Consider the following 26,555-nt stretch of genomic DNA (forward strand, 5'->3'; position numbering starts at 1 on the left):
ATAAATTAAGCACTGCTAGTGTCAGTTTAAAGGTATTTGGAGGTGCTCACAGGCACTGAAACTTTGAGTGAACCAACCAACATTATCAGTACTGCAGGTAAATATAATATCCTTTTTAGTTGAGCAGCTCAAAAAGTGCTTGTACAACAGGACATTAACAACCTTTAAACACATTCAGAGCTCTGCTAACCTGGCCAAACACCCAAATCATCACTGCACAGTAACATTAAAACTTGTCCTTAATTACACACCTAACCAGTGCACAGGAGCTGTGTGAATTAACTTCACATAACGTACATATAGGAACCTGGAGTGGACTAGCTGGAATGCAAGACGAGATTTATCCTGAGTGTAAAATACTGAAATAGAACGAAAATTAAACTTCTCCAATTTTTAAAGCCATCTTAGCGCAATTACTTCCTGGAGAAGGATAAACGTGAAGCGCTTTTTAGGGCGAGCATTCAAGACCTATTGTCATTTCTTATGTTGGGTTAAAGCCATCCCCCAGCTTTTCATTTGTCTATGTCAGTATCCTTCAAAAATTCTTGCTTGCCAGTGGTCAGTCCTCCCTCTTTGTCCCTCCTTTCTCTCCTTTGTTCCTCCCATGCAGCAGGGACTAAGTACTGTCTCATTCCACTATGGTTCTTAATCTGTTCTCTGGGGGACTCTTTTCTTTCTTGGTTTCCTGCTCCGTTAGTGTTTGTCTGTGTTCAACTGCACCTCCCTACCTACTTATGTTTAAATGTAGCTTTCTTCCTCCCATCCCCTCTTTATGCCACAGATACTTTACTGATGCCTCCCCTGCAGTGCTTCCAGCTCTGTTGCGTATATTATTTTTAGGTTTATTTAGGCTTTTTGAGGTTTGCTTAAGTTGGGCTTCTTTGTGGTAGGATAGTTTGGTTTGGGCTTCATTTTAAGGTGGGATTGGGCTTGTTTTTTCCTGCCAGGTCTGCTCACTGTGGCCTTAATTATTCCTGTGGTCTCCACCCCCAACCCCTCCCACAATAGTGCTTGTGTGGGCCCCCACCACCCCTCCAATACCGATCAATGCTTTTTATTTGATTTTTTGGTGTATTTTAGGGCGAACATTTGCCCACAATCATTCACTGACAGAATGTCAAAGCGATGCCGAGGCTCGAACACGGATCCCCAGCTCTTAAGTCTGCTGCTCTGGCTGCTGAGCCACGCCCTCTCGCTCTGGGGATCCCTCTTGGTGTCACTCTTTGTTTGCATCAAGCCACGCATGAGCAGCAGCTTGCTCTCCATATTTTATTTCATTCGTCAGTGCTTTACAAAAGCACCAGTTACGTTACACAATTACAGATTCATATTTTTTGTAGACACAAGATTATTCAGCAGCCCAGGACATTACTTAAATGTCTTTAACAGAGTTCCCGATTAATCTCCCAGTGTCTAAAAAAATATGAATATTCCACTGTGTAATGTTACTGGTGCTCGTGGAAAGAGCTAGGAAAGTGAAACAAAAAGCCTGCAGAGCGACCAAAGGTTTTGCTGTCACTGGATTAAATACATCAAGTAAGGAGGAATTCACGGGACTGATGTGCATGGTGGTGAAGCACAGACTCGGCGTCTCTCTTGAAGTGCCGCACCCTTCTACGGTGGTGTATCGTCTAGGTAACGTAACTGGTGCTCATGTAAAGAGCGCCAATATCTTCAGGTGAGTTTGCGCTATATAAATATGCAACAAAAAAAAAAGCATTTGTTTGATTTTGAGGAAGAATTCCATTAAATACATACAGCCTGATAACACTATAGTGGTGTCAGTCTCTCCAGTGTAGTGTTAACAGGTCATATGTATTTAATCAACTTCTTCCTCAAGACACTGCCAGTCCATAGCGCAGCCTCTGATGCGCATTGTTCTCCATCTGCATATATCCGGACCGACCATCCTGATAAGTCACTACGGGCCTAGGGTCTGATAATGGCGGCGCTCGATGGGTTGAAAGCTTCTTGCAAAGTATTTCTAGTTGAGCTTATCGCAGACGCACCCGAGTGCTTCACAGGTCTTTAAAAGGCCAGGCTTTCTTGTGTTTTTCACCCCTTCATCTCCATTCTGCGTATTGCTGGAAGAATTAGAGCACCCCCCGAAATTTTTAGTAGCCTCCTCCGAAATGTGGCTCTAGTTACGCCTCTGACACACATTGACACTATCTGGACAAATGTTTGAGTTTTTTAGTACTCGTTGAACACCCAAATACAGCAATTTTGTTTTTTTAAATCTGCTACTTACACAGCAGCCGATGAATTATAAGGCAAATCCATAATTAAGTGTAAAACCTGCAGCGTCGCATAATCCCCGTGGCCCTCCAAAAAGTGTGTCTCCTCTTCAACTCAATTTGGTCAAACTACTACTTATTCTACCTAGAGTTTTTTTTTCTCCAAATGCATGGGATCCTGCCACCTTCCCGCACGAACCTCAGCATTAACCACACTACCGAGTATTCTAAAAACATATTGGTGCCCTGCCGCCGCCACCACCCTACCGCACACTCTTCACTGACTGCCTCCCCACCATCCTCTGCACCTTTCCTCCCCGCCTAAGCTGAAGCAGCGCTGGCGGTGCGGACCGTCTCTCCATGAGCGGTGTTGGTACAGATTTAAAATCCACCAGTAGAGACTCGCATCCGACAAGTAAGATGGCTACTGGCCCCAGTGACCGTGCCACCGGTGCTTCGGAGTCACTGCAGTGAATAACCAGAATTATAATCCAGATATTCACGCTAATGGCTCTCACGAAGAGTCTGCCGTAACAATGGTATTTAGACAAAGGGCGTGTGGGAAAGACTAGCAGTTGCAAGTGTCGCCGGTCCTATGGTTGGCCTCAGGTTGAAGAGACCAGTTGCTTAAGAAATGTGATTTACTAAACATTTCAAATCATATTTCACAGGGGACTTCTTTGGCAATAAGAATAATAGTCGAAACAGATATGTCAAAATTACAAAGAAGTGCATTTGAAAAGGTTATTTCCTAAAGACAGATGCATGTTAACATTTTTGTCAAAGGTCTTTGAATGAACAGCCAATGGCACACAAACCGCAGGTTATACTTTAAAACAGGCGGGGGAAGGGGCCTCTTGAGACTATTCCATCAGCACATAACAAGTCTTATGCAATAAGGTCATGTAAACAGCGCTTCATATCGCACTTTGCCATTCCTAAACTCTACCCATGGACGGAAGTGACACTGCAGGGATCCCAACTTGTGACCTGGCGATTAATAAATATTTCAGCACCGCATATTTAAATCGCGGAGCCATCCTGTGGTAGAGAGGACATGATCCTTGCTCACAGTCTCACGGTACGCTCCACTACTACCTTTCCAAGCCCTGTATCTGTCGTATTCTAGAGCGTAGGCTAGCGGCAGGCAGTGCGGTTGGGAGTGGCGGATGGATGCAGATTAAGGATAAGCAGGCCACACTGTTTTCACGTTGTGTATCTGGATTTGTACACAAAGCCTGCTCCAGTTAACTGTTCTCCAGTGTGCTCTGTGCCAGGGTAGTAGGAGACACTGAATTGATGGGGAAACAGAGCGGTTTGAAGACTTTCCACAGACCCTATACAACGTGCCTGTGGTTTCCGAGCCACAGACTCCGATAAAGTATAACATTGCATAGTTTAGAAGTGAAATAGAAAGGCAGGCTTGCAGTCACAGTTTACATGTATGCTTTAACATTATTTACATTCTGCAATAAAGCAAGGGTAGACGTGATATCAAGCATAGGGTTTTGAAAAGGATGCAGCATTTCGGCTTATAACACTTTGCGCCATAACTGTGTGAAATAAAACAGTAGAAAAAGTAAATAATCCAGTTTTGTAGGGTCAAGAAGCTATGAACAGCACATTGTTGGACTCGCGAACTCGAACACTTTTCCTCCCTTAAAAAAATTGGCAAAAGTAACAGATGCCATGTTACTGTGTAGGAAAGACAGGAAGGGCTGGGACAGTGTCCGTGGCACGGCAAATTTTGCACAACGTGCAACTGACTGCCACTGTAAAATACAGAAAATAGGGTGGCTTTTAACAAAATTAGGAGATACCATGATACTGTATTGAAAAGACTGGAAGGGCTGGGGTAGTGTTAGCGGTACTGCAAAACCCTGCTTTATGTGCAACTCACTGCCACTGTAAAAGGTAAAATATATGGTGCCTTTTAGTAAAAGGCAAAAATGTCATGTTACTGTGTCAGCTATACTGGAAGGGCTGGGGCAATGTCTGTGGCACGGGAAGTCCTGCTTAATATGGAGATTACTGCCACTGTAAAATTTAAAAAATGGTGGCTTTTAAAAAAAATTGGAGATACCTTATTACTGTATTGGAAAGACTGGAAGGGCTGGAACAGTGTCATTTGCACAGCAAGTCTTACTTCATGTGAAGGTAAATACCACTGGGCCAGTAGCCTCTTATAACCATTGCGGCAACCCTTTAGCAAAAGGAGGAGATGCCACGTTATTGCATCTAAAAGGCTTGAAAATCTGGAACAGTGTCAACAGTATGGCAACTGCTGCTTAATGTGCAACTAACAAACACTGTCCCAGTAGCCTTCAATAATATAGTAAATAAGGGAATTCATATATAAAGCGTATCTTAACATCCTATAATTCTGGCCAAATCACTTTATCTATCCATGCCTACCAAATAAATCTTTCCATGTTTAATATAAAGCGCATAGATACCTTCAGATTGGTGCGGAGCATATTTTTTTTTTTGCGCACATCTGATGGAATCATGTTTAATTACATCATCCAAGATGAAAATAAACCTTCAACTCAGTTTATAAAGTTCCCTTAAGTAATAGAAGAAAATAACACAGTATTACGTCTAAAAGGATGGAAGGTCTGGGACAATGTCAGTAGCACAGCAAGTTCTGCTTCAGATGCAACAAACTGTCACTCACCCACTGGGCCTTTTATAACTATTGGGGAAAGCATTGTAGCACAGGCATTTGCAATGCAATAGGTCTCACATTTATGCAAGTTTGAGCTATTGGCATTGTAAATGACAATGCCTTTTATTTATGTTTTGGTTTTTAAAACATAAATAAAAGGCATTGTCATTAACAATGCCAATAGCTTAAACTCGCGTAAATGCGAGACCTATTGCATTGCAAATGCTTGTTTTTTTATACTCCTAGCTTGATTTCTTGCCTCCTTTAAGCTGAGAGGTGGAGCAGTGAGAAAGCAAGTCCTGGCCGCCGTGGCCTGCAACCACACAGATGGCTGTTATCAGCTCAGGACAGTCAGAGGTGGGCAGCTCAGATGTCTGGTAAAGTGCTCAGTCTTAGCTCGGGGTGTTTCACATCACATGATGTGAACAAACCACGCCTGGCGGGCGACTCCCAATCACGTGACACAGATGCATCCCAATAATATAACCACATACACCCTGCAAGAGTCCTGTAAATGTTTCAGCCCTTGTAGTCCAAGGATTTAACAATCCTACCTATACGCCTACCGGCTTCTAATTACCATTTGCACAAATTATCGCACCTAACTACCCTTAAGTTAGTCTACCACAAAGAAACTGGAGAAAATGCATGGAATGGCTCCCTTGTGGGAACAAGACTCGACATTGCAATGGAATATACATTTTTGTCCCAAATATTCTACATCGCAATTTAAAGCGCATTGACAATCATGCAGCACGTATAACTCAAAGAGCAACTGGGCCACAAGATCTAGTTTGAAATAGTGTGTGTGTTCTAGAGGGCCACACAAGAAACTGATCCGGAGTGTCTCACCAAAGAACTAACTTTATATGGGAGGCAGCGTTTACAATGCTGGCATACAACACAATGACCTTACCACGTATGCCGTTACAAAAAAACTAAGTAAGTATATATAAGGTAGGTGTGTGTGTGTGTTAGGTGAACAATTCTGTGATAAACATTTTGAAATAATTTTTTTTAAAAAGAAACGTAGAAATTCACCATTTATGGTTAGCAGAAGTAACTATAGCTTGCGCCCCCGCCAAGCACTGCTTATGACCTCACATATTACATCACTCACGTGTTCTATGAGATCATTTATGACATCTCAAATGGCATCGATTGAGTCTCTCGCCATCCCAACCGTCCAGATATACAATTATTTTTCAACCTTCATTTCTTCAAACTACGGAACATATTTTCACCAAATCACAATAAGCACCATGTGCGTACCAAGAACTATCTTCCTGCCAAGTTTGATGTAATCCCGTTCAGCAGTTTTTGCCGTAGCCCATATTAAAGAAGTATACAGAAAATGCATAGGGATTTTGCATTTGGCCCCCCTTTTCTCTCAGAACCCACTGACGAATTACGCCGAAACTTTCCATGCACAAACAAATAAAAAAGTGGCACCTTTTTGGAAAGTTTCGTGGAGGTTCATCATCTGGGGCCAAAGTTATTATCAACACAAAAAACACTTTTCCTATGGAACAGCTGACCTAATTATAACTACCTAGTGGCAACAGTTATATATATATTTTTTTTTGGGGGGGGGGGTTTATAGTAAGTGTGTTTTTAGGTTTTAGGGGTGGTTAAGTGCATAGAGCGGTAAGTGTTTTTAGGATTATAGGGTGGGTATAGGGTGGTAGGAATGGTTTTAGGGTATGGGGATAAGGATATATGGTGGTAAGGGTGGTTTACGGGTTATGGGGTGGCTAAGGATATACGCGGGAAGGATGTTTTAAGGGTTTAGATGTGGGTATAGGGTGGCAAAGGTGTTTTCAAGGTTTACAGCTGGGTAAGGGCATACAGTTTTAAGAGTGTTTTCAGGGTGGATATGGACATAGAGTAGTAAGGATTTTTTTAGGGTTTAGGGGTACATAGGGTGGTAAGGGTGTTTTTAGGGTTTGGGTTGATAATGGCATAAGGTGGTATGTGTGTTTTAGAGTTATGGGGTGGGTAAGGGCATAAGGTGGCAAGCACGTATTTAGGGTTTATCGGTGGGTAAGTGTATTACGAGGTAAGGGTGCTTTTAGGGTGGGTAAGGGTGTAGGGTCTAGGGTGTACATGGTGCATTTAGGGTTTAGGGGTTAGTAAGGGTATATGAAAGTAAGGTTACAAACAAAATGGGGAGTGTCCCCCCAAAAAGAAAACATTTATTTTTATAATACTTAAAATAAGTGGGTGTCTCCTTAAACAATAAAATATCTTCAAATCATGTGATCTTAGGAAAAGATAGAGACCACAGTCAGAGCTGGGCCCTTGCTGCTCATTGTCGTGTGTGTGCTGGCGATACAGGTGGGTGAGCTGCTGAAAACTCGAGATCCTCTTGGAACCTAGAGTCCAAACGAGATGAGCTTGCACAGAGAGTGAAGGCAAGGGAGACACATAGGGAAGCAGGTTTGAATCCCTGGGCTCAGCGGCACCCTTTGAATTCCGGCAAATCTGGATGTGCCATGAAAAAATTGTGTAATGCAGTCTTTGTCTGTCTGTTGTGCCTGGCTCTTCTGACTGTCGGCGGTCAAAGTTTGCATCATGTAAAAATGCAAACAATAAAATGTTGATTCTGATTGTCACCCATGCATTATTCCCATGTCCCATGTGTTAACCTTAGATGTCAGAAAGGAATACAGATCTAACCATTATGGATGAATTGCAGAGTGTGAAAGTGGAGAATTTGGAGTGAATCCTGGCTTTCATGCTAGTCCAAATAATGTGTGATCAACGGCAAATACTTGATTTCACTGAGTGAGCTGCCTTTTTGTTCATTTCCTTGCTTTTTTTGTCCATTTGCATCTTCTGAGGGCACCTTCAAATATGGAAGTTCAGGTGTGCTCTGCATCAAAACCTCTCATCTTTGACTTATTAGCCTATGTTGCTCCATCAATAATAATTATCTAGGCCACATTATAGGGTACATATGACTGGAGCCAATGGTGGAAGTGGGTGGGGCCAGTGAAGGATGTGGGTGGAGCCATGGAAATGGGTGTGGGGGGGGCCGCTCAAGAAAACAATTGGGCACCTGCCCTTATTATTTTACAAACTAAGCACTGCCCCCGGGATAAGTGTGACTCCCTATTTTTGATGGACATGGGAGATGCCGTGCTGCATGATGCTTAAGGGCCTAGAATACTTGCAATAGAAAATGGAAGACTGCAAGCAAATCCCCCCCCCCCTCCCATAGCGAGAGGGAACAGAAAGCAGTCATCTGGACCAATGAACGGGTCTCTGGGATGATTAAGGGAAAAGCTCCTCAATGCTTAAAATCCATTTTTGAAAGCACCGTGCCCAGAAACCAAGAGTACCTCATTCGCACAACAGCTACAGAAAAGTGTGCTTTGCAAGCAAAGGGGAAGAATTCTAGACTTGTTTCAGCAGAAGCGCACTTAACTTATTCGAAAGCGGAGTTTCTATGAAAAGAATTGGGAAAACTGAGATTCCAGCACTGTCAGAAGCAATCGAGAGAGACAATCGCATGAGCGTAGGCAGGGAGCTTTCTTCTGGTACTCTGTATTGCCCCACCAGCCCAAACCCTGCATTACACTTCTTCAGCTCCTTAAAGACAATTCCCTGCAAGATTCTGCCCAGCTGATGCAGTGTACCTACCTGAATAACATAGCATAACATAACAGACACGCATGCAGAGAGCATGTTCACCCCAGACAAGTCTTGAGGCACTATTGACAGATAATGCATGTTTGTTGTTCCCCACCCCAACTGCACTCATTGTATTGATCTCGGATGGATGAAAGGCTAGGTGAGTTGGTGGGATTTCAACCTCTGCCGACGAGATCAATTACAGATCACTGTACCGGGTACATTAGTCCACTGAGCCACCACACCTTGCTAGACACTGCTAGAGCAAACTAGGCAGCTAAAGAGTCTGAAAATGTTAGGACAACCATCTAGGAAAAGGGAACCCTGAGAATCGTTAAGTGCGTATCCAGCTGTGGCCTTCAAAAGCACTCTGGGCCAGTTCCAACTTTTCCATCCTTGGGAGACTCGTCTCAGCATTCTCCTGGAGCCACCGGTCACCTGATGATACTTGAAATGCATATGTATCTTCCATCATCATGTACAACTTCCATCCCTTGGCAGCCGCGTAGACTCGAGGCACAACCAGCCCTTCCATCCACCTCGAGCTCAAGAAGAGCAAAGCAACGCTCTGAAGATCTCTACACACAGAATGAATCTCATCAAGAAAGAACCTTACAGATTTTTTTATATATTCGTCAATTTTCACCCTAAACCTTTTTGTCACTTTCAGTTCAGTTTAATTATTTTCTTTGGGGACACCTTGTCGTCTAAAAATCTTAAGTTCTTAAGGAATTGTGGTTGAGTCCTGCGTCCTATCTGCACAACTGCACCAAATTGTGCGACAGGATATCTGCTCTCTTCATGCGGTCTCCCGGTGCAGAGCCGATATCACAGGGTAAGCACTTTAAATGGGCAGATACTGACCGGTATTGAGTACCAGCACTTCCTTCATCTGAGTGCCTGCACTTCTCAGCGCTGCGAAGGTTCACTTATTGGGAGAGTACCGGCACTTATCAAGCTCAGACAGGTACTCTGGATACACTTCTATTTTGCCATTTAAAGGGCATCCACACAGTGAGCTGGGCCCCAACGCAGAGGAGGAGGCTTCTAACTCTCTGTGTGGAGGATCAGCACCCCACCTCCAGGCTTGGTTTTACAACTCCCCAGAAACCTCTGTAATGTGTGTTTGTTTGGAAAGTTAGACGCTCTGTTCAGATAGTGCTGGACTCTACAACCCCCTCCCTCAAACCCAGCTCCTTTAAGGACCGGCCCCTACTCACAGGTACCACTATGCATCTCTTAGAAGGGCCTGGCCTGTGCAATGCGAGAGGAGAGCCGAGGACATACACCTGTCTGACATTTTCCACACCCTCCCTTCCCAGATGGCCTCAATGTTGCCAGTTTCCTATTAATTCGCCTCCCAGACACACAGAATTTTGAACAATAAACGAAGGCTTGCTCGGTTCTGGCGCCATCGCCCCCTTAACACCGGTGTTTCACCCGCTGGCCATCACTGCCCCCTCCACAACACGGCAGACTCCTCCGACACCACAATCCTTAAATGAATGCCGTGTAACTGCACAGTCACGGGCACGCTGGTAACATAGCCATGTGGCATTTACACGTGTAATGCATGGTTTCCGCCACTGAGCGGAGGCGACCGCAATCACCAATTAATAAAAGATGACACTAAAACAAGATAAAAACAGCCACTGAAAGCTTTCTACTCGCTCGAAAGAGCAAGGCACTTACTCACAGCGGACGCAGCCATCGCCGTCTGCCCCGCCATGCTTTCCACACGGTAAGCCGTGATTAGTGCCGCGGCTCCGGAGGCAGAGTGCTCCGCCATAAACTTCTCGAGTGGATGTTATTTCGCAGCCCATAAACCAAAACTGTTTAATGGTCCCCACAGAAGGATGCAGCCAAGGGTGCCGAGCAGCCGTACCCCAGCACTCGGGCCCTGCTGACGAGCGAGCGGCCGGCGCTACTACAATATGTGCAGAATCAGGAGGTTTAAAAAAAAAATATATTTTTCATAATACAAAAGAAATCAACTACAGAAAATAAAGCAGACAAAAAACGCAAATATATTACATAAAATATCAAATAAAGTAAGTCTCAAGAAGCAATACACCTTCAATTTCTCAAATTACTATAACTCTAAGTCGAAGGTATAAACCTATATCAAATAAAACATAACAGCGAAATAAAATACGATCACAGTGATACTACAAAAACATTACACCGTGTTACAGACGAGAGGTCGCTGAAGACGATAGTACTCAGGGAAGGGGGAGGTCTATCACGCCCAATCAGTCATGCGCAGAATCAGGAGTTGGGCGAATTTTACTGCACCAGGCAAATACTAGAGGGCATATTCACAAGGGGGCTTCACCACCAGAATTTCACTTTTAGTGCTGTTCTGTTCTGGAGGGATATCCCCTTCTCCTTCCTTGCCAGGTGGCTGGCGTTCAGCTACTTAACGTGGCTTAAAGCCGCCTTGTAAATAAGGCTCCTTTTTTACACTTCACTTAGCGTAAAAGGGGCGTGCAATGGGTGTTGAGGTGGGCATTCTGCTGCCACACCCAGTGCTTTTTGGTGCTGCCCCATATTTACAAGGCTGGGCCAAGACTAAAGATGACGTCACCAATAGTATCACTGATGACTTCACATATGACAACAATAATAGGAACTGGAGGTCCTTACACACATTGTATAGAAAGGAAAAGCTGGTATTCCATTCAATAGTTGCCAGCAGTCCTGCCCACTCTCATGGAGGTCAGAGGTAGAAAAGCAGGAATATAGTGCCAGAAAACGAGTCGATGGGAGCATGAGAGAAAAAAAGATACCATGCGTCAAAGGGAAGTGGGGTACAACCACACGGTTATCAAAGAAAGGGAAGCAAAGAGGAAGAAGGCAAGATGAGAGGAGGCTGGCCATGAAAGATACAATGAAAGAAAATGAAGAAGAGAAAATCCTGACAGGCAACTGCCAGGGGGAGTGGAACTGAAGCAGGATGTTTGATACGCTGAAGAGGGATTCAACAAGAAGAAAGAATGGAGGAGACATTGGGGGGGGGGGCAGCACAGAAGGGCACGGGAGGAGGAAACAAGGGTGAGAGTGGCTCCTTAATAAAAACAAGCATTGACAAACTCAATAAGTCTTGTGTTAATTACCAAATGGATGTAAGCTCAGGTATGCACAAATGCTGTTAGCACATTAAAGCCAGACTGCTAAGCTTTGCTGGTTCAGGGAAAGAAAGTAGCAAAAAAGACAGATTTTTAGATCTGGCTCGACATTGCAGATCTGGCTTGGCATTGGCAATATGAGAGCAACAAAAAAGAGCTCTAAGAAGCACCTCTGGGAGAGGGGTTTTGGCTCTGCTCAAATGCAAGCCTGACTAGTATATTGTGAAAAGCATATGTTAAAGCCAATAGTTCACTTTGCTGTGTTAAAGCTTGTAAGCAAGTATTTTGTCACAGGGAACCTCGCATATTAAGGCAGTAAGCAGAAGTTTGGTGTTGTTTACCACAGTAACAAACCCTTGGACTAGAAGGTTTCAACTTTGAGAATCTTTGTTGTGCCATTTCAGGAAGGTCTGTATAGGGTTTGTCCAAAGGTAATTTTGTACATATATGTATTCTGCAGACTGCATACCAACATTTGCCTTGTGGGAAAGCTGATGCCGCATGCAGTACGCCTGAGGTGGTTATGGAAACAAGCCAATGATAAAGGCTATTTGGTTCTTTGGGAAAATTTATGTCAGATGCCCTAGGTCGGATACATTTATTATGTAACATTACAACAAAGGCAGTAAGCCTGGGGTGTTTCTCTACTGTTCTGCCAACTGTTATTTTATATATATATATATATATATATATATATATATATATATATATATATATATATATATATATATATATTATATATATATGATATTATGACTGGGTGTCAGATGGTTACCAGCTTACGTGTAATACAAGAGGGCATGAGGCCATAGGTGGTTATTGATACAAGCCAATTATGAAGGTGGTAGGCTTCGACACTTCTGCTATGTCAAATGCTACACGTCTGAACGGTTTCATATGAAATTATGTCAAAATTAGCAGGCCTCACTTAGTATGAAATGCATTCATTAAAGTCAATAGGTGTTTGAGGATGGATTGTTATTACACTGTCGTGAGTGTTCCCCCAACAGAGGCGCTGTTCTGACATGCAGCTACAAGTGTACCAGACAGGAGCTTCCACTCCCCTTTCAATAAAGAATCATTGAGGAGAAAGGTATAAAGAGACCCGGGAGATTTGGGAGGGGCAGACAAGGAGACTGATTGACAGAGAGGACATGATAGAGTGCCATTATCTGCTCAACAGCTTTATGAAGTATGCAGGGATATTCACATGGTTTGCCATAATATAGTAGGAAGATTACAACAGCTCAGCCAACACAATAACCATGAGGCTGACCGTATATGGAAAATGTTTCTTAAACTCTAACCATCAGTTTGCAGTACTGTAGAAAGGTCACTTTTCTGGTAGCCTTCGCTTCCCTCAGACGTATTAGCACGCTTCAAGTTGTTGCAATGCAAGAACCGTTCATTCAGTCACAGAAGGATAGGGTAGTCCTTCAAGCCAACCGTAAGTGTCTGCTAAAGTATGTCAAACCTTCCCACATGAACCAAACCATACTGAGCTGCCCATCTTCTGCCTGCAACCAGAGTCCATAGTGGAAAGGGCTCTCCAAAACCTTGATGTCGAAAAGGCCTCATGAACTATACTGATAAAACCAAGTCTTTTTGTAAGTCTGAACAACGTTTGGACCAACTCCACAAGCCAAAGGTGTGCCACCGTGGCATTTCTGAGTGCCACTCGGTCCACACGTTTACCAGCACTACTGCAGGTTTATTCCAGCTTGTCAAGAGGCTTTAGTTGACCAAGCTGTCCTAAGAACACTGTTCCACACATCTGCATCTTCTGCTGGCTAGCCACCACTTTGGAGGGGAGGGGTACTACTTTACTGTCTATGCAGAACATGTGTATCTACAGCCAGGGCTTTAAGTGGGCCAGGTCTCACTGGTGCAGAGCACCAGCAGTTTTTTAAAGGGGGCCTCGAAACGAGTCTCTATCGGGCTCTGTTTTGTGTCCTGTCACAGGCGGTCCATTTTTTTCTGGACTGCAGTGACAGCAGGCACATCGATCTGTGCTGCTCATACTGTTAACTTCTTACTAGTGGAGAAATTACGGCATGACGTAATGCCAGGTGAGCGTTGTAGGGGAAGGGAAATCCTTTAAAGAGAGTCATTTTCTCTCTGGATTTCCCTTCTCTTTTTGAAACCCAGGAGCATCAAAATTGTCTTGGTTTCAACAGGGCTTTAAGTGGAAGCTTTTTTAAATATTATATACAAGCCATAGTTGCTGCTTATTTATCTTATGCAACTAACAACCACTTACAAAGCAGACAGTCCTGACTTGTTGTAGGTATGATGTTACTTGTTGTATTACATATCTAGATGCAATGATAGAAAAAGCAAAATACCAAATGGACGGCACACTATACTAAGCACAGGTTTTTAGCATACTTTTAAGCCACACCCTTAATTATATTGGCCAGGCCCCTTTGAGAGCCCCCCCCCCCAGATTTTTCATCCCACTTAAAGCCCTGTCTACAGCCACACATGCTGCAAATGGAACCTGCTTATTAACCATGTAACGATCTGTTCATAGCATGTAGTGCTGTTGATCGATATATTTGCCCAACCCTCCCCTCCCACCCGAAATCCAGTGATGATCATAGATATTTTAATTTCTCTCATTCTTTCCCTTTACAGTGCACAGCACACACGGTCTTGGACACTGCTCTTCACTTGCATTACTCGACCACTGTGCTGAAAACAATCTAAGGTGGAGTCTGTGTCCTGGTGCATTGTGGACGACTTCGAAGAAAAAGACGTTGAAAACGTTAATTCCCAACACTAGATAGCAAGAGAATTCAGAGCTTGTGTATAACATGTTAAGAACATACACACGCATATGTATGTATGCATGCATGTATGTGTATATATATTTATACATATATACAAACACACATATATATACATTTAAACATGTACATACACACACTTATAAATGTATATATAAGTATGTAGGAAAGTAGTATCTGCTTTTATGATTACCCCCACTTTTTTTGCATGATGCTAAGCTGTTACTGACTAGTCTAACTGGGATCCTGCTAATCAGGACCCCAGTCTATCATGCTTTCTCCCTTAAATTGGTATGTCCAGTACTTGGGTACATCCCAGATTGGATACAGTGGACCCTTATCAATCCCTAGTATATGGTACTAAGGTACCCAGGGCATAGGTACCCCAGAGGAACCCCATGGGCTGAAGAATGCATTATGCCACCCATGGAAGACGATTCAAAATGGAACTACAGGCCTGCCATTGCAGCCTGTTTAAGCTGGTGCCAGCACCACTTACTACAGATATATGTTTCCTATATCTGGGATGTTAGAAATGGGGGTCTCTAGTTGGCAGAGGTAGGTACCTTTGTCCAAATAGGGACCGTTGCTTCTAGTCAGGGTAAGGGGGATTCACAATTTACATCACTGGGTAGCTTGGCATGAGCAGACAGACTTATCCCCAAGGCAATGTGTAAAGTATTTGTACTCCAAAAACACAGTAATACAGTGATAACACCACAAATGGAAACCACACCAGTTTAGAAAAATAAAATATCTTTATCTAAACTTAGCAAGACCAAAACGACAAAAATCCAAAATGCACAGTTAAAATTATGACTTTCAAAGGGTTTGAAGAACTTGTATAGAAAACTATGGATGCGTGACTTTTACACAAAGTACCTGTAGTTGGGTCAAATTTCACAAGTCCAAACAGCTGCAGAGTGAAGAAGCGTCGAAAACAAAGATGCGTCAGTTTCTGAGACCTTGGGGAGGCGATGCGACAGTTCTGCTGCACGCAGGAGAAGTGATGCGTCGAATCCTGTCTGTAGTGGGAAGTGATGCGTTGATTCTTCGAGACGGTTCCGGGCCGCAGGTGATGCGTTGGGAAAACTTGTTGCACAGGCGCGATGCGTGGAAATCCGGGATGCAGCGGTAATCGATGCAGCGGTTTTCTTCAGCTGCGACCCCTCGAAGTGGCGGTTCATGCAACGGCGACAGGTGCTGCATCAGTTTTTGTAGCGGAACAGCGATGCGTGGAAATTCATCTCGCACCGTGGAGATGCGTCAGAAAAACAGCTGCAAGAAGATTGATGCGTTGTTTTTGTAGTTCTTGGAGTTCTTTCTTTCTTCCAGCTCCCAAACAGCATCAACAATCTCCAGAGGTCCAATACTAGCACAGGCACCACCTGGCAGGTCAGAACTCACAGCAGCAGAGTTCAGGAAAGCTGGGGGTCAAGTCTTTGTGTCCCCGAGACTTCAGAACAGGAGACCTGCACACACAGGCCCTTGAAGATCTCCTTCAAGCAGGGGACAAAGCTCACATTAAAGTCCTTCACCTTTCTTTGGCAGAAACAGCAACTGCAGGCCAATCCCACACAGCAAAGGGGCAGTACTTCTCAGTCTCTCCTTGGCAAAAGGTTCTCTTGAATTCCAGGGATGATCTAAAAGTCTGGGGTCTGGACCCCTCTTTTTATACAGTAAATCTCTTTGTTCTCTCCGGGCCCAGGGCTCTGAGCCCAGTCCAAACCAGTTCTGGGGGGCACTTTGCAAGTGCAAAACAACCTCCATTGTCAGTGTGAGCCCTGGCTTCAGACACACCACATGGGGCGGAGCCATCATTGTGGAAGGGAGGCACAGCCCTGTTCAGGTGCAGGTGCTACTCCTCCCACCACTCCAAATGCAGACCAGGCCTATTCAGCCTAGTGCTGACTCATCCAGATTCTATGGAGCCACTGCACATCCCCAGCCCCTGTCACTCCAGACCCAGCCAGTCAATACACATCCTAGCAGAGGCACACTGGATGGCTAAGCAAGAAAATACCTACTTTCTAAAAGTGGTATTTTCAAACACAGAATGGAAAAATCACCCCCTCTAAAATATGCATTTTAACATTCTGAGTTCAGGCATGCTAAACTATATTTTCATATACGGCTCCCAGGGGCAGGTATGCTTTTAAGATGTTATAAGTAAACTCCCCATTCTAGCCTATGGGAACAGATAGCCTTACAATAGTGAAAAACAAAATAGGCAATATTTCATTATCAGGACATGCCACGCACATCAGGTAATTTCTTAACTTTCACATACACTGCACACTGCCCACAGGGGTACCTTGGGCCTACCTTAGGGGTGAGTGACATGTAAGAAAAGGGAAGGTTAGGGCCTGGCAAGTGGGTTCACTTGCCAGGTCGACATGTCCAGTATTTGTAAAGTGCGAACAATTACCCAAAGGTGTCAAGGCGCTGGGGGCCGTCGAGAAGATTAAGCGAGCTATTGCCCAGAGTCACATGGTTCGGGGCTAATCTGCCGCCGATGCCGGGGGTCGAACAGTGAGCCCCCGGGTTTCGGAGTCAGTCACCCTGGCCACTGCGCCACACCTCTTCCCTAGGCATTGGCAGTTAAACTGCGCACAGGCACTGCAGTGGCAGGCCTGAGACATCACTTCAGGGCTACTCATGTGGGTGGCGCAAATAGTGCTGCAGACCCACGAGTAGCATTTGATTTACAGGCCCTGACACATACAGTGCACTTTACTAGGGGCTTATCAGTAAATCAAATATTCCAATAATGCATAACCAATCATAATAACAATTTACACAGAGAGTATATGCACTTTAGCACTGACTAGCAGTGGTAAAGTGCCCAGAGTCCTAAAGCCAACAACAACAGGTCAGTAAAAAATAGGAGGAAGAGGCAAAAAGTTGGGGGATAACCATGCAATAAGGGTCATTTCCAACATGGGGTCACCGCACTTAAAACCTATAAGTCAACCCTATAGCAGGCCTTTTTAATCCTGAAGGCAGGGTGCTTGGTTCCAAGTGTGAGGGTGCCCCTGCATGAGCAGTACACCCCTTCAGCCAACGGAGTCCATTCTCCCGGGTTGTAAGTGAAGGAGCCATATACTATATAGAAGGGCACAACGTAATTTTGCGATGACCATCTCGAAACTGGCTGCAACGAAACTTATCATGTTTGGTATCAAACATGTTGGAATCATACCCACACACCTTAAATGGCGTGGGGGTATGATTCGAAGCACTGGAAGAGCCCACTGTTATGCTCTCAGGGCTCCCGGTACCATCCTTCTTGACCCGCACAGCACAAAATGGTTGCTGCTGACCAGCGACACGATTCTGCCCTCCTGCTGCTGAGCCAAGCTAGAGCATGGGAAGGCAGAACAGTAGGCATCCTGTTGAGAGGTATAACCACCTCTCAGACAGGATTTAGTGTATTGGGGCAGGATGGGTGCACTTGCCAGTGCCACTCAGTCTGCACGAGGGGCACATTTGGTGTCCCCATGCATAGTCCAGTTCAAACCAGCTCTGGGTGCCGTTGGCTCTTGCTCTGGCGCGAAACTGGACAAAGGACATGGGAATAACCTCCCCCCTTGTCCAGACCCTCCCCTGGGAGGGTCCCCTGAATTGTCCCAACCCTATCCTCAGGGTACTTAAGGGCGTACCTGTGGGTGGGTCCCTAGATTCGTCATGGGACAAGATTCAGACACCACTTCTTCTACTGTCTGGGCACTCTGGACTTCGTTTGGGCTTGACTTAGTCTCCCTTCCAGGCTGTGCCAGTGCACCATACAGGAACCTTCCAAGGCCTGTGGGCATCAAACACACCTGAAGGAGTCACTCCCCTGCATTTGCAGGTACTGCAACTAAGTCGATCGGTCTGCTGATCCAGAGCTCCTCCGGACTCCGTAAGGTTCTGCAACACAGGTGGTGATTTTCCACAGCTGCCAAGGCCTGCCCTGCCCTCTCATTAAGTTTGAGACCAGTATTCCTTGTCGGGGTTGCCATAACCAAACCTCTGAGCCCCGCGTCAACTTGCAGTTGCAAATGCTTCTTGGCTTCCTTCCAGGATCTTCGGGCTCCAAGTAGCCCCAAACTCGAGCAACTCCAATGACCAGAATCTTCAGCCACACCGCATTGTGTGCATCGTGGCCTGCATCTTTTGGTAAGCAGCTTGAGGTCCTCTCACGACTCCAGTGACTCCGGCCTGTGAGTCCATTTGAGGGTCACCTTTGTTTCTTTAGGGCTCCACTAATTGCTTGGGCCTGTTCGGACTTCCCTGATTCTGGCAAGTCCCCTGGATCTTGCTGGTCACGACATCACACCTGCTTTTATTTCTGTGTTGGCTAAATTTGCCAAGTCTTGTTGGTACTGCCGCCGGACACCAAATCCTCAGCACTCGACATTCGACGTGGGACATCTCGTGCATGGCTCCTGGTCTTCCTCAATGTCACCTGGTCCTCACAGTTGCAGAGTCAAGGTCGTCATCATCCATCCTGCAACACCCGACGTCGGAGGGCATTCATCTTCCAAGTCTCCTGGTCACTCCTGAGTGACATATACTCTGTCCCCTCTGCATGCAGTAACCTCTCAGCTCGAATCCACCTTAGGATTCCACCGGACACTATCTCCTTCAGTAGCGGCATATTCCTGAAATCCTCCTTTGGGTTTGACGGCGGTTTCTGACACCACTTCACACCTATGCACCTGGCTTCCCTAGTGTAGGTAACGTGGGTACTAGGGTATCCACGGGTGGGGTGGCTCTCCAACCTTCAGTCTTCCACTGGGTTTCTTCAGGGTCCACTGGGAAGGGTCCCTCATCTTTAAAAATCCAACTGTGACTTACCCGTAGAGTTGTACGGAGCACGCAGTCGTGTTCCCACATTGCACACTCTCTGTGGGGTCCCTATCAACTCACCTGGAGTGGTTTCTTGGGTCCCCAGCACTTCTACGTCCTCTCGAAACTGTCTTGACCAGAGTCGTGGTTCTTATACCACTTTCTTACTATACGGTTTGGTTCCCACCTGGGGCCCACTGTGTATACTATGCTATTTACTGTGTTTCTTTGCAAAGTATTGTGTGCATTGTGATTATCTCCGTGTAGGAGATATCTAAACATGTTAAAGAGTATATTATAATAAATACATATTTTTATAAATACATTGTGTGGTTCTTTTTCAACTACTCTATACTATAAGATTGCATTCTGGTAAAAGAAGCTGCTTTACACTCCTTCTGGACTAAGCCTGAAGGCTGATCTCAATAGCTACCACTTAGAGAGCTTTCTAAGGTTGTCGAAGACCTCTTCAATCAACATAAGGGATGTCTGGACTGGTGCAAGGTGCTCACTTACATTAGTAGACATCATATAACAGGCCAGCTTCTCACAAAGTATATATGTTGAACCGGACATCCTCGAAGTGATTTGCCCCAAACTTTTATTCCTTCCATCCCCGTTTTTGCTGACTTGTTGAAAGTCCGCTTGGTGTCTCTTATGAGTTGGTGGTAATCCTGTAGCTGTTCAGATCTTCCGTGTTTTTCCGGTTTGGCCATGTTTTCTCGAGGCGTCTGCAGGAGCGCTTGGCTTCTTGGAGTTCGGAGGTGAAACAGGCGGCCTTTAGGAGACGTTGTTTGGTGGGGTGTCGGAAGGGTGTGAGCTTGTCGGTGCAGCTGGAGATCCAGCGGTGCAGCTCCTTGGCTGCGGTGTTGGCGTCGGACTTGGCACACGGGGGGTCTAGGAGGAGGGTACATTCTCTAGATCTTGTATCCATTGGGGATGGCGGTGGCGATATCGGGGCCGGAGGTGGCGTTTGGTCCAGGTTTCCTTGAAAAAGGCCACTTCGGTCGAGAGGGTGTCGTGCAGGTCCCAGATCTCTACGGCATGTCTGTGCATGGAGTGCACGTTGAGGAGGATGCATGTCAAGGCTTTGGTGGTGCGGGCGTCCGGTGGGTCTTCGGCAGTCGAGGGGGTGCGGTCGATGGTGAAGGATCGTCGGCAGTGTCTGCAGGAGAACTGTCCTTGGGTGGTGTTAGGTGAGGATCTTTGGCAATCGGCGTGTCTTCTGGGGTTGAGTGCGCAGAGGTCGGTGGAGTTGTACCGGCGAGGTCTCGCAGATCCAGGGCTCCTGGCACTGGCCGAAGTCGGGTTGCGGACGGGCACAGACGGGCTTGCATTAGGCGCACCTGCTGCGCGCGTCCGCTGTGCGACCACCATTATGTAGGGGAGGGATGTGCAGCTGGGAGGCAGGAGCGGGGCGGTCAGGGGGAGGGGTCACGGTGCGGAGGCAGCGGCGGGAACGGCGTAAGGAGAACGCAGGGACAAACAGAACAACAAAATACAATGAGGCAAATAAGGCAGTCACACAACGAGTGATAAAGGCTCAGAGCAGTCTCGAACCCTGGACAGGTGGGCTACTGATGTCGACGCAGGGCACCACGGAGCTGCAGGGAGAGTGCAGGCCTCGGAGGTCATGTGGAATATAAATTAGGAGCACTGACAGGCACATGGGACTAAGTCCTTATCACATAAAAGCAGAGTGGGTGGCTGGGTTCATACAACTAAGGGAAACAACAACAGTTGAGATGCTTATAGAAATGTGCAGATATGCTGGCAAATGACTCGAAGAGAAGGGTAAAAAGGTTATGTTTCTTTTTATACAAGTTCAATTGGTTATAGTAGATATTCAACACTCAATATGTTATTCCAGCTAATAGCACACTGGATCTGCACCAGCAAATATCGACTGTGGTGTGAAACGCTGTATATGCCCTAATTATACTAAGTTGATATGTAACTCGTATTGAATTGCAGATGTACCAGATGTAATGCAAGCTGTTGAAATATTATAATGGAGGAAAATATAAAATAAAAAGACATACTAAACTTCAGAGAACCAAAAAGAAACGTACATTTAAGGAAAATACACAAGAAGCTGTGGTCCGTGCAAACATGAAGACTAATTCTCTAGCAATTACTCCGGATAATCAGCTAATCAAGACGTTTTTTTTTTTTTTTTTTAAAACCTTTATTTCGGTAAATGCACAATACACAGCGTCTGCCTACAACCCCTCGGGGCCGGCCGCTATGACATTGTAATCAAGACAATGTTAAAGAAACCCTTCTAGTTGTCACCACTTGTTCCGAGGAAAGGTGTCGTTGCCATTTATCCAGGTTTCTTCCTCTTCTACTTTCAGCGGAAGTCATCATGTTAGTCATCAACCTCTGAATCCGGCAATCGTGCCTTTTGGCCATCTTCTTTCCGGGAATAAATGAACTCGGGTGCATCTACTGTCAGACCTATGAGTGTGAATTATAAAGCTGAACATTTCTCTAAGCCATTTGTTATTTTCTCAGATCTCTTCCCTTCATTCGATGGTGATAATATCCTGAAAAGGCATAATATTTTGAAACTGTTCTACAACATTTAAGAACTCAGACTCATCCCTTCAAGTGATATAGACTGGGTCAACATTTCATCTAGGTATATAAATGGTCTGGTTCACTATAATCTACTGAATTCTTTTTTCAAACACAGTTGTGGAACAAATGTTAAAATAAAGGGAATCTACTGCTAAATCAATTCACATTTTATAAAAAAGATTATCACATTCCATCGTACGCAGCAAAAAATACTGATAAAATACCTATGGTGAATTATATTTTACCATTACATATTAAATAGGAGGAATCTAATTTAATCGTTTTTCATCAACATGGCCATAGAGAGATCTACGAAAAATCCCAGATCGCGTCCTGCAGAACTATATTCGCTGAAGCTCCTTGGTCCTGGCTACCTAACGTGTTGAATTCACCTTGATGTTGTCACTCGGTCACTATGTAGATGCAATACTGCTGCCTTGAACAATCTATATGATTTTCCAAATTGTATCCCTCTTTTGACTCTTATATGGATATTTGTTTGCAGTAAAAATGGTTTGGTACTGAATTTGAAATGAAAGATTTTAAAGTCTTTTCAGTTCCAGTGATCCCCTCGCCAAAGGGTCATCCTAGAGGGTGTCTGTGTATTTTATTGAAATCAGCGATGGAATGGCAATCTACTAGATTCATTTTTGCCCGGAATGATGCCATTATGATATACTGTTCTGTTGTATAAACTAGTAGTGACTTAGTGGAACATCTTATTTGCAGTGTTTACTGTTCACCTTCTTGTGACTTTAAGAACAAACTGCTACCCCTTCAAATAGCCATCCCAAACAGAGAATCTTTACCATAAGGACATTTTATTAATTGTGGAGGGGTTTTAATACCAAAATCTCCTCTTTACTTTACTGGAAGCATCATTTTATTGACCTTGTCATTCTCTGTGATCTCACTGATCTGGTACTCCCAAATAGAAGTGATAAGCACGCCCTTTTATTACTTGACTGGGCTTTGGTGTTAGACGTTGCCTTGATTAATGGTAGGTAGAACGACCGCCCTTTAGATAATTTTCTATGGCAGTGTGGAACACTTAAATCTTTATTAGATTATGCTTTTGTATTATATTTCTAAACAGAATTATTATTTGGTATTATATTAGGTCGCAATCTATAGAGTGACCATCGTCAGTTAATATTTATTCTTAGGTTGACAAATGAACTTCTAAAAGTTGGTTCTGATGGTAATATGATTTTATGATCTTGATTAAATAGGTTTTATGTAATAGACCCAGTTATAAATGACAACTTAGGGTCATATATTCAATCCCTTGTTGACTCCTTTTTAAGAAATGTTAATATTTTTCTTTCAAAAATGTGTCCAAGAAATTTGTTAAAGTACTGGCCAAACCTTCGCACCTACCCATTAAAACCAGTATTTCCCATCAGAAATAGTCTGCTCAATTGAAATGGTCAAAAACAACAACAAAGGGAGACCTAAATAGCAACACTTTGCGGGTCTTTGCAAAGGGCCCCTGTTTTAGGAAATATCCATACATTTTGGCTCATCATGGTAAAATTCTTGGGCAAAGAACATGAGAAAAAAACAATTCCCAGGGGCGAATTTCAGTGGCGACCACATTTAGAACAATTATATGCAGTCATAGGAAAACCGCTTCCTTCACGCAAATTGAAGTCTCCCACTACTATACTTTCGGATGACCTGACTGAGGAAGGAATCTGTAATGTAATCAACGAGTTGAAAAACTACCTGGCAGCTGGCTTGGAAAAAACATTGTTGGAATATTAAAATCATGCCCCAACTATTGAACACTAGATTTAAAACATCTTTGATTACTGCTTAAACTCTATAGCTATTCCATCATTTTGGAAGGGGAGTATAATTATCCCTTTATAATAAAGGGTAACAGGAACAACCCTAAAAGCTACATACCAATAGTTCTTTTGGATGCTATTGGGAAAACGTTTGCTAAATGCCTTCTACATAGACTTCTCGGGTGGGCAAACAAAAAACCTTCTTCCAATAAAACAGTATGGCTTCAGGGAGGTCTTTTTTACAATCGGTAACATGTTAGCTCTAGCAATAATGGCTGAATATTATGTGTGGCAGAGAAAGGTCAAACTTTAGGTCACATTTGTCGATTTTAGTAACGCCTTCGATGATGTTGACAGCCCCATTTTATGGCAAAATCAATTAAATGAGGTATTCCAAATTTGTTACGAAGTCCACTGATTTCATTAAATTCTGATGATTGCTTAAAAGTTTTACTCGGTGCCGGGTCTGAATGTATTTTGAAGACCTTAGTCCGGAATGGTCTAAAACAAGGCTGAATTTTATCTACCCTGATATTTTCCCCATACTTGGCTGACTTTCCTGATTGTATTAACAAACTGAGCGTGCACCCCCACCAAATTAGAGACAAAACCAATCTCGGTTCTAATGTATGCTGATGACTTAATTTTGATGTCTTTAACACCGGTTGGCCTCCAAAGACAATTAGATGCTTTAGTGGTTTACTCACCTTTCCTTAACCTAAGTGTGAATAAAGGAAAGACAAAAATGATGGTCATTGGGGATTGGAGTTTAAGGTTTCCACTTAAATGGCATTATGAGGGGTCTAGATTGGAACCAGAGCAGACGTATAATTATCTTGGGCCACTTATCTGAAGTAATCTTGTATAGCCTAACCAAGCTAACCAAGCGAAGGGGCACATTTGAAAAGCCTCTGCAATTGGATTAAAGATTTTTTTTAATGAGGTGGGGGGTAGAGACATTACATCATTACTAAAAGGTTTTTGTCTCAAAAATCCCATCATTAGTTTTGTATGTGGCAGAGGCTCACTCATTCGTTGCACTAAAAAGTCATGCTGGCATTGATTCAAAACTTTTTACATTTTATTTAGGTCTGGGGAGTTCATCGTCAATAGAAATGATTTGTTTGAAGCTGGTATTTTATTTATGCAATTTATAAAGCGCACAAATACCCTTGGGTGTCTCGGCGCTGCGGATGGCAAGAATAAAACCTGGAGCTGATAAATATTGGTTAAAAAGCCATGTTTTTACCTATTTCCTGAAGGCAAGCAAGGTCGGGCTGGTCTTGATATGTAGGGGAAGAGTGTTCCACAGTTTGGCGGTGGCGACTGTAAATCGTCTATCACCCCATGAGACTTTCTTAGTTATTGACTTGTATTAATTGTAGGGCCTTTGGTCAAATTCTACACCAGGCATATAGGCTTTTCAGCAGTCGTAAAGATGTTGTGAAAAAACTCATTTGGGGAGTTTTTATGCATGATGTTAAAAAATCATTTATTTTCACCAAATTATTTTGGGACTCTCTTTCACAACTGAACCTTTCAAAAGATGATATTCTGGGGTTTAGGTCGACTGTTCTCTACTCGTAATTTAAAAAATTGACAATATTTATAAGCTATCAAGCTGCTTTGACACACTGTCAGCAAATTCCTCAACTGCATTTGAACTGTTCGCTTGTCACTCATGGTACAATGCAATTTCACTTACGAGCAATAGACTCGCTTGTAACGTTCATCTACAATAGGTTTAAGTTTGGACTGCTCCCTTTAAGCGTAATTCCATGGAACAAGGTTAGTGGGACCCAGGAGCCACGCATTTGCCAATTGTTTAATGCCGCGATCCAAGACTTAGCTCATGTACAGTTTATATATCCAGGCTTAGAATCTTTGATATCTAAATATATGGTACCGATCTGAAAAAAAAATATTGTACAACATATGATAAGGTGTTCTTCTTAATGTTTAATCCTCCCTCCGTTAATATTCGTTACAGATTTGAAAGCTTGTATATACATCATGCTCAAGGTTGCCCAACAATAGGAAAGCACTCGGACAGCAGTGCGAAGCATCACGCTTTTATTAGCTATGGATGTCAAGGCGCCCTGGACTATTCTCGATATCATGGCCTGACGCGTTTCAAAGTGCGTGACTTCTTCATCAGAGACATACCGGAAACATGTCTTTCATCCGGCACACCCTCTTCCTTATATATTGTCAATTGTCCGCCCACAGATGGGCCGCTCCAATGAGGCAAGGCATGTTGGGAGTTGTAGTGCCGAACTAAAAGCCAGATTCAAAGTCCCCAGATGGAACCCAGCGGGTCGTTACAGCCTCAATCCTGCGCTGGCGCATTTTGCCGGATTTTTACTTCGTCTGCACGTTGTGGAGCGGCAGGATCGCAAACGTTTAGTAGGTCACCCGAGAGCAAAATGCGCATGCCAATCTTCGGGGTAGAACCTCGTCTAGGGTACATGTGCAGAGGGACCCGTGTGAACGGTGGTGTGAGTTTTTGGGCAGAGCCTGGGCCTGCTTGACCCAGAACAGCAAGGTGCAGAGCTTTCCCTGTATCCCACTGCAGCCTGGGAGTTGTAGTCTTGGTTGACAGCCATTACGACACATCTCTCCCCGGTGGCATCTTGATGGTTTTCAAAAGGGAAGCACGGGAGAGGGGCATGGTGTTTCCGATGACACGGAGCCAGCCTGTACAATAACCGTATAATAAAAGTGCTAGTACTTTTTATTAATCGGAAGCTGCCATTTTGTTTTATTGCGGTTGGAGTCTACTACCTTGCCCCCACTTCAGTACTTGAAGAAAAGGGGGAGATTTTGTCTAGGTCTGAGGAGCGGGTGATTCTGGTAGTGACTATCATATGTATGAAATTGGAAATGAG

General features: G+C 44.2%; 1 protein-coding gene across 4 annotated transcripts in view; it reads right to left on the reverse strand.

Moving 5' to 3' along the window:
• MAST2 (microtubule associated serine/threonine kinase 2) overlaps positions 1 to 26,555 on the reverse strand; it is a 1,353,759-nt gene that overhangs the window by 686,001 nt on the left and 641,203 nt on the right. The gene's annotated exons all lie outside the window — the stretch shown is intronic.

The sequence above is a fragment of the Triturus cristatus genome, chromosome 4_2 (assembly GCF_964204655.1).
Source record: "Triturus cristatus chromosome 4_2, aTriCri1.1, whole genome shotgun sequence".
Taxonomy (NCBI): Eukaryota; Metazoa; Chordata; class Amphibia; order Caudata; family Salamandridae; genus Triturus; species Triturus cristatus.